The following is an 8,013-nucleotide window of genomic DNA, read 5'->3' as shown; positions in this document are numbered from 1 at the left end:
GTGCAGCCTTGTCTAGTCCCTGATTTAGTGCAATCGCTTCAAGTTTCTCTCCATTTAGTTTGATGTTGGCTACTGGTTTAATGAGAAGAAGGTATATTCTTTTGTTTTAGGACAAAATTTTCTATAGATTTCTGTTATTTGTTTCATAATTTCTGGTTAGTTTCTGTTTCTATAATCTGTCCAATTCTGAGAGTATGGTATTGAAGTCTCCCACTATTATCGTTTGAGATGCAATGTGTGGTTTGAACTTCAGTAAAGTTACTTTTATGAATGGGTGCCTTTGGATTTAGAACACAAATGTTCAGAATTGAGAGTTTGTCTTGGTAGATTTTTCCTTAGATGAGTGCGAAGTGTCCTTCCTTATCTTTTTCGATAATTTTTGGTTGGAATTCAATTTTATTCACTATTAAAATGGCTACTCCAGCTTGTTTGTTGGGACCATTTGCTTGGAACGTTTTTTCCCTGCCTTTTATTCTGAGGTAGTGTCTGTCTTTGTCATTGAGGTGCATTTCCTGTATGCAGCAAAATGCTAGGTCCTGTTTCCATATCCAGTCTGTTAGTTTTTGTCTTTTATTGGGGAAATTAAGTCCATTGATATTAAAAGATATGAAGGAAAAGTGATTGTTGCTTCCTGTTATTTTGTTGTTAGAGGTGGAATTATGTTTGAATGCCTATCTTCTTTTGGGTTTATTGAAAGAAGATTCTTTTCTTTGGTGTAGTTTCCCCCTATGTGTTAGAGATTTCTATCTATTAACCTCTGTAGGACTAGATTTGTGTGAAGATATTGTGTAAATTTGGTTTTGTCATGGAATATCTTGGTTTCTCCATCTATGTTATCGAGAGCATTGCTCCTATAATAGCCTGGTCTGGCATTTGTGTTCTCTTAGGGTCTACGTGACACCTGCCCAGGCTTTTAGTTTCTCTGGTGAGAAGTCTGGTGTAATTCTGATAAGTCTGCCTTTATATGTTACTTGTCATTTTTCCCTTTCTGCTTTTAATATTTTTTGCTTTGTGCATTTGGTGTTTTGATTATTATGTGACAGGAGGAATTTCTTTTCTGGTTCAGTCTATTTGCAGTTCTGTAGGCTTCTTGTATGTTCATGGGCATCTTTTTCCTTAGGTAAGGGAAGTTTTCTTCTATAATTTTGTTGGAGATATTTACTGGCCTTTTAAATTGGGAATCTTCGTCCTCTTCTACACCTATTATCCTTATGTTTAGTCTTCACATTGTGTCCTGGATTTCCTGGATGTTTTTCCTTAGGAGCTTTTTGCAATTTGCATTTCCTTTGACTCTTGTGTCAGTGTTTTCTATGGTATCTTCTGCACCTGAGATTCTCTCTTCTATCTCTTGTATTGATTATGATGCTTGCATCTATGATTCCTGATCTCTTTCCTAGGTTTTCTATCTCCATGGTTGTCCCCTTTGTGATTTCTTTATTGTTTCTATTTCCATTTTTAGATCTTGGATGGTTTTGTTCAATTCCTTTGCTTGTTTGGTTGTGTTTTTCTGTAATTCTTTAAGGGATTTTTGTGTTTCCTCTTTAAAAACTTCTACCTGTTTACTTGTGCTCTCTTATATTTCTTTAAGGGAGTTATTTATGTCCTTCTTAAAGTTATCCATCATCATCATGAGATGTAGTTTTAAATCCAAATCTTGCTTTTCCAGTGTGTTAGGGTATCCATGACTTGTGCGGTGGGGGAACTGGGTTCTGTTGATGTCAAGTAGCCTTAGTTTCTGTTGCTTAAGTCCTTGGGCTTACCTCTCAACCATCTTATTATCTCTAGGGTTCTATTGGTCCTGCTGTTTCTGAAAGGAGCCTGTCTGTCCTGTGAGCCTGTGAGCCTATGATCTTTGTGTCAGCGCTCCTGGGAGACCAGTTCTCTCTGGGCAGAATTTGGTTTTGGAGAGCTGTGCCACAGCAGGTCATACAGATGGAGACAACACGAAGGAGCTTGTCCCAGTTGTTCTGTGGTTCCTGACCCTGGTGCTCTCCTGGCAGGTTCTTCTTTGGCCAGTTGTTAGAGCAAAAATGTTTGTCTCACCTGTGGACTTAGGAGTGTCAGCACTCCTGGGAGACCAGCTCTCTTCAGTTGTGATTTGCACCTGGAGAGCTGGGCCATAGGATTAGCTCAGGCTCCTTGTGACTCTTAACTTCATGTATTTGTCCCTTGCTTTCAGACATGCAGGGAAGCAAAACATATGCTTGTACCTGAACTACAAGGCAGTTTGGCACACATTTTTTTGAATCTGGCTTTAGCAAACATAACTCATATCATAGTAAATTACCAACAATGATGAGGAACATGTAACAATTTTGTACAAGCATTGCAGACATTTATTTAATCACTAAGGTTTGTGTTTTTCATTTTTATACTCTAGATACATCAATAACGAAAGAGCACAAGCCATCAGATATGAACCACACTACATTTACTGCAAGGATATAAGAAGTAGAGTAGGTAGAAGAGAGATTTTTCTCTAAACAGATATTGAGCACCATTTGTGATTGACAGTCAGTATTTCATATTTCGGTTGATATCTGTCAGTGTTTCTGAGCCGTGAAACACAGACAGCAAAAATAATCACTCTGGGATGAGTACTTTATAAATACAATGGTTTCTGTCTTCAGTTTATTCACTATGTTTATAATTATTTCATGTGTCCTGCAATGAATGGTTTAGATATGATTGATCTTCCAAAGGTACCTCTCACCATCTTGTTATCTCTAGTGTTCTATCGGTCTTGCTGTATTGAGGCCTGGTACACAATATAGGAGAGATAGGAAGGACAAGCAAGGGGTACCTAGGTAGAGTAATACGGTCAGAGGAGTGTCTCTTTCAGAGGGTCTAAACTCCTATCTGGATGGAGGTTGACTGGGTTGGATAAGTTTCCTGGAGAATAGGTCTTTATAAAGCAAGCACACACCTGACTTTTCTATGCTTGACAGAGCATGTGCTGCTCTTAGCTCTTTTGCATACTCATGCCATGTCATGTCATGGGACACATTATGTGACAGTTTGAGGTCCACAGCAGAAGTGGCTTCCAATGCTTAGAAGTAGTATGCTGAATTAAAATTTGCTTTTGCAGTTCCCTGGTGGAACTTTTGGGATCACTTAAACATACTATTATATCATCTGCAAATAGTGATATTTTGACTTCTTCTTTTCCAATCTGTATCCCCTTGATCTCCTTTTGTTGTCTGATTGCTCAGGCTAGAACTTCAAGAACTATATTGAATAAGTAGGGAGAGAGTGGGCAGCCTTGTCTAGTCCCTGATTTTAGAGGGATTGCTTCAAGTTTCTCTCCATTCAGTTTAATGTTAGCTACTGGTTTGTTGCACATGGCCTTTACTATGTTCAGGTATGGGCCTTGAATTCCTATCCTTTCCAGGACTTCTCTCATGAAGAGGTGTTGAATTTTGTCAAATGCTTTCTCAGCATCTAATGAAATGATCATGTGGTTTTGCTCCTTCAGTTTGTTTATATAACGGATCACGTTGATGGTCCTCCGTATATTAAACCATCCCTGCATGCCTGGGATGAAGCCTACTTGATCATGGTGGATGATTGTTTTGATGTGCTCTTGGATTCAGTTTGCCAGAATCTTATTGAGTAATTTTGCGTCGATATTCATAAGGGAAATTGGTCTGACGTCCTCTTTCCTTGTTGGGTCCCTGTGTGGTTTAGGTACAAGAGCAATTGTGGCTTCATAGAAGGAATTCGGTAGCGCTCCATCTGCTTCAATCCTATGGAACAGTTTGGATAGTATTGGTATGAGGTCCTCCATGAAGGCCTAACAGAACTCTGCACTGAACTCATCTGGATCTGGGCTCTTTTTGGTTGGGAGACCTTCAATGACTGCCTCCATTTCGTTAGGTGTTATGGGGTTGTTTAAATGGTTTATCTGTTCCTGATTTAACTTTGGTACCTGGTATCTGTCCAGGAAATTGTCCATTTCCTGCAGATTTTCAAGCCTTGTTGAATATAGGCTTTTGTAGTAGGATCTGATGGACACCTTCAGCAAAGTGGCTGGGTATGGGATTAGCTCAAATAAATCAGTGGCCTTCCTCTACACAAAAGAGAAACAAGCCAAGAAAGAAATTGGGGAGACAACACCCTTCATAATAGTCCCAAATAATATAAAATACCTCGGTGTGACTTTGACCAAGCAAGTAAGGGATCTGTGTGATAAGAGCTTCAAGCTTCTGAAGAAAGAAATTGAAGAAGATCTCAGAAGATGGAAAGATCTCCCATGCTCATGGATTGGCAGGATTAACATAGTAAAAATGGCCATTTTTACCAAAGGCGATCTACAGATTCAATGCAATCCCCATCAAGGTGCCAATCTTATTCTTCAGAGAGTTAGACAAAACAATTTGCAAATTCATCTGGAATAACAAAAAACCCAGGATAGCTAAAACTATCCTCAACAGTAAAAAGGACTTCTGGGGGAATCACTCTCCCTGGACTCAAGCAGTATTACAGAGCAATATTGATGGAAACTGCATGGTGTTGGTGCACAGACAGACAGATGGACCAGTGGAATAGAGTTAAAGACCCAGAGGTGACCCCACACACCTATGGTTACTTGATTTTTGACAGGGGAGCCAAAACCATCCAATGGAAAAAAGATAGCATTTTCAGCAAATGGTGCTGGTTCAACTGGAGGTCAACATGTAGAAGAATGCAAATTGATCCATGCTTATCACCCTGTACAAAGCTTAAGTCCAAGTGGATCAAGGACCTCCACACGAAACCAGATACACTCAAACTAATAGAAGAAAAAGTGGGGAGGCATCTCGAACACACAGGCACTGGGGAGAATTTCCTGAACAAAACACCAATGGCTTATGCTCTAGGATCAAGAATCGACAAATGGGATCTCATGAAACTACGGAGCTTATGTAAGGCAAAGAACACTGTTGTTAGGACAGAACGGCAACCAACAGATTGGGAAAAGATCTTTACCAATCTTACAATAGATGGAGAGCTTGTGTCCAAAATATGCAAAGAACTCAAGAAGATAGATCGCAGGGAGATAAATAACCCTATTGAAAAATGGGGTTCAGAGCTAAACAAGGAGTTCACAGCTGAGGAATGCCGAATGGCTGAGAAACACCTAAAGAAATGTTCAACATCTTTAGTCATAAGGGAAATGTAAATCAAAACAACCCTGAGATTTCACCTCACACCAATGAGAATGGTTAAGATCAAAAACTGATGTGACAGAAAATGCTGGCAAGGATGTGGAGAAAGAGGAACACTCCTCCATTGTTGGTGGGATTGCAGACTAATACAACCATTCTGGAAATCAGTCTGAAAGTTCCTCAGAAAATTGGACATTGAACTACCTGAGGACCCAGCTATACCTCTCTTGGGCATATACCCAAAAGATGCCCCAACATATAACAAAGACACATGGTCCACTATGTTCATAGCAGCCTTATTTATAATAGCCAGAAGCTGGAAAGAACCCAGATGCCCTTCAACAGAGGAATGGATACAGAAAATGTGGTACATCTATACAATGGAATATTACTCAGCTATCAAAAACAATGACTTTATGAAATTCATATGCAAATGGAGGGAACTGGGAAATATCATCCTGAGTGAGGTAACACAATCACAGATAAACCCAATGGTATGCACTTACTGATAAGTGGCTATTAGCCCAAATGCTTGAATTGCCCTAAATGTACAGAACACATGAAACTCAAGAAGGATGACCAAAATGCAAATGCTTCACTCCTTCTTTAAAAGGGGAACAAGAATACCCTTGGCAGGGAATAGGGAGGCAAAGTTTAGAACAGAGGCAGAAGGAAGGCCCATTCAGAGCCTGCCCCACATGTGACCCATACATATACAGCCACCAAACTAGGTAAGATGGATGGAGCAAAGAAGTGCAGGCTGACAGGAGTCGGATGTAGATCTCTCCTGAGAGACACAGCCAGAATACAGCAAATACATAGGCGAATGCCAGCAGCAAACCACTGACCTGAGAACGGGACCCCCATTGAAGGAATCAGAGAAAGTCTAGAAGAGCTTGAAGGGGCTTGAGACCCCATATGAACAACAATGCCAACCAACCAGAGCTTCCAGGGACTAAGTCACTACCCAAATACTATACATGGACTGACCCTGGGCTCCAACCTCATAGGTAGCAATGAATAGCCTGGTAAGAGCACCAGTGGAAGGGGAAGCCCTTGGTCCTGCCAAGACTGAACCCCAAGTGAAAGTGATTTTTGGGGGGAGGGTAGTAATGGGAGGAGGATGGGGAGGGGAACACCCAGCGAGAAGGGGAGGGGAAGGGGCTAGGGGGATGTTGGCCTGGAACCCGGGAAGGGGAATAACAATCGAAATGTAAATAAGAAATACTCAAGTTAATAAAGATAAAATAAAATAAAAAAGTAAAAAAATTTTTCTTTTGCAAAATATGCAGACTTTGTTATTTTGTTACAGCAATTCAAAATTCAAAGTTATGCCTCATGCATTAGTAAGCTATCTCTTATACTCTTTTACTTGTGTAGAATAAACAAAAGGCATATTACTGTTGTCTAACTTCACAAAAGCATGTGTTTTTGTGAAACATCAAACATAAATGCTTTCTATGATGCTCTTCATGCAATGCTGAGCCAGCTTACTGAACACAGTCATGTTAAGGCAAATCACGAGCCGTTTACTGACATTTGTTATGGATTGAATTGGTTATGTTGTGATAGTAGCGCCTGAATTTGGTCTCATTTAAAGATTGGAATATACAGAATCAGTTTATGTGAGCTTGTCAGGATGAGTCTAGCTACATATGATTAGTGTTCATTGTTTTCAAAGGTTAAGTTCCATAAAAACAGTCAGGTCAGATTATGTCTTACATGAATTATTGTCCTTTGACAATGATGGCAGAAGTCAGAGGAATGCCTTTACCAGCCTGGGAGCTTTAAGGTTTATGACACAGTGATTAGAACCTGGGAAGTTCATGGCACAGAGATTTCTTTTCACAGTCCACAGGGGTCAGATCTTACCATTCTAACCTACAGAGCTGTGAGCCATTACTTATCTCCTGTTTGGAGCCTCCAGTTTGCTTTAAATTGCTATGTCTGCCTTAGCAAACTATCACAATCATGTCCAACGCTGGCTCCTTCCTGGTATTTAGCTCAAGGATAAGTTTTTTTGTTTGTTTGTTTGTTTGTTTGTTTTTTTCTTTTTTTCGGAGCTGGGGACCGAACCCAGGGCCTTGCGCTTGCTAGGCAAGTGCTCTACCACTGAGCTAAATCCCTAACCCCAAGGGTATGTTTTTAAGGTTGTTACACATCACTGTTCTTGGGGAGGTAAGCATTTAGAGAAGGGTCAGCCAGAAGACTATGTTGGTCTGATTTTTTTCCTACCTATTGGTGGCAATAGGTATACAACTGTGCAGCCTCAGTATCACAGCTTCCTTCTTGAATAATGATTTCCTGGGATTCCCTGTTGAGTTTCTTGTCTCCTGAGTACCAGAAAGGGAATGAATATGAGTCTGCTTTTGAGAAGCCCTAGCGAAGGAAGCCTGGAGATGAGGATTTAGATGTGCTTGGTCAGATCCTAGACACAGCGTTTCCCCCTTGCTTGTCTTTCTAACTCCCCCTTTAAAACAGTTCTCTTCTTTATTTGTACAGAAAGGTCATTATTTCAGTATCTTACATTCTGATGTGAACCTTGAAGTGGCACTGTCTGTCCATATTGCCTTAGGATCCTTACAGCTCCGTCTTCTTTAATCTCTGTTTCCACCAAGTCCTCTGAGGTCTGCAGGGAAGATATTATCTGGGTGAGGATATGCCTGGTCTCGTTAATATAAAGCTGCCCCTTTCATGACCTTGAATTCTACTTGCTGGTGAGTCAGATGTATACATTATCAGTCTTAACTAAACATTACATCATCGCAATTAGCTGCATTATGTAATCCTTACTTTTTCTATCTCTTCTTTTTTCCTCTTCAGTATGCGGTTCAGCCCGTGTTCCTCAACTCTCTGTTCTTCTATA

The sequence above is a fragment of the Rattus norvegicus genome, chromosome 2 (genome assembly GCF_036323735.1).
Source record: "Rattus norvegicus strain BN/NHsdMcwi chromosome 2, GRCr8, whole genome shotgun sequence".
NCBI classification, from domain to species: domain Eukaryota; kingdom Metazoa; phylum Chordata; class Mammalia; order Rodentia; family Muridae; genus Rattus; species Rattus norvegicus.
This window is presented reverse-complemented; position numbering follows the sequence as displayed.